Source organism: Capsicum annuum, chromosome 12, assembly GCF_002878395.1.
Source record: "Capsicum annuum cultivar UCD-10X-F1 chromosome 12, UCD10Xv1.1, whole genome shotgun sequence".
Lineage (NCBI taxonomy): Eukaryota > Viridiplantae > Streptophyta > Magnoliopsida > Solanales > Solanaceae > Capsicum > Capsicum annuum.
The window spans coordinates 221,945,273-221,947,088 of record NC_061122.1 but is presented as its reverse complement, the minus strand read 5'-3'; positions in this window follow the sequence as shown (position 1 = coordinate 221,947,088).

The window sequence follows — 1,816 nt, the reverse complement described above, 5'->3', positions numbered from 1 at the left end:
ATTTTTCTGAAGGCATCAAAAGATTTTCCCATGACCGACTTAACCATAAGATCACCCGTTAAATCTGTGGCACCATCGCACTGCATTCTTACAGGGTAACCATCAATGTTGAAGGTTTTGACCAATTCTTCGACGAAAGGGATATTAGCATTTGGATCATCTCTTTTGAAAGATTCCTCCTCCCCGTGTTCATTATCTTCTGCTCCTAATTGAGATAACGCTTGTAAAGCAAGATCATAGAGTGGTGGATGTAGCTGAGCTACTGTATTTGTTTCTTTAATTGGACTTGATTTGATTTCTTTTATTTTGGGAGTCATGTTATCTTAAATTAATTAGAACATAACATAGATTATAGTTGATTAATGCATAAAAGTAATATAACAGTTCCAACAGACAACTTATTTGTTGCACCAGGTATGTTATCTGTTGCGACTTAGAACTGACCTATTGCAATGGATGAGTAATACGTGGGAACCATAAAAACAACACTATCTATTGCACCTGGTATTTTATCTAATGCAACACATAACTGACTCGTTGCAACGGATGAGTAATCCGTTCGAAACAATAAAAATAGATTACTAACCTGTTGCACCAGGTATTTTATCTGTTGCAATATATATCGACCTATTGCAACGGATGAGTAAACCGTTGGAAAGAATAAAAATAGATCACTAATCTATTGCACCAGATATGTTATCTGTTGTAACAGATAACCGACCTATATGAGTAAATCATTGGAAAGAATAAAAATAGTCCTAATCTGTTGTAAAATGAAGAGTAAACAGTTGGAAAGAATAAAAATAGATCACTAATCAGTTGTCTGTTGGATCAATATTATTTAGATTTATTCCAAACAGAAGAGTCGTCTGTCACAACAGATGAATGATTTGTTAGATTGTTCACCTGTTGCATCAGATTTTCATAGTTGTATCAGATTTTTAATCTGTTGCATTAGATTTTAAAATAAAGAGTAAACCGTTGGAAAAAATAAAAACTGATCACTAATCAGTTATCCGTTGGATCAATATTGTTTAGATTTTTTTTCAAATAGAAGATTCATCTGTCGCAACAGATGAATGATCTGTTAGATTGTTCACCTATTGCGTCAGATTTTCATAGTTCCATCAGATTTTTAATTTGTTGCATTAGATTTTCATCTGTTGCATCATGTTTTTTATCTATTACATCAGATATTTCAACTGTTGCAATACCATTTCTACCAAGACAAACAACAAATCAACCTAGCAACACCAATATATCACACACATACATACTAAGAACATCACCTGTGACTAAAACTCACCAATAAATTTGAATCAACAGTATGACAACGAGAAGAAGAAATTCAAAAATGCCAGAAATTAGGGTTTTATTCAGTCCACATTTCAATACCAGAAGAGTAGTTGGCTCAAGTTCCTCTGTTTCTACATAATTTTTTACCTGTGAAAAAGAAAATGGGAGGACAAAGATTCAAAGTTGTTGTCGTCGGAGAAGTATTCGCGTTGATTGATGGTTGAAAGTCAAAAAGGCACTCGCCCGACTATTTGTCGCCGGAGGTTGAAGGGAGAAATTTTGCAGAACTGTTGGTTGAGAAAAGTTGGAGAGAGAGAGAGGTTGATTAGGATTCAAGAGGGGTGGGGGTTGGGTTGATTCGTATTTTTGAAAATATTAAAAAGTTTTGAAAATATTAATCAAGTCCACAATTAACTTAATCAAGTTTTCTAATGATGTTTGACCGTATTTGTTGGTCAACGTCACCAATCCTTCATTCAAGACTTAAAAGACACTTTTCCTTCAATTTTCTCTACTAACA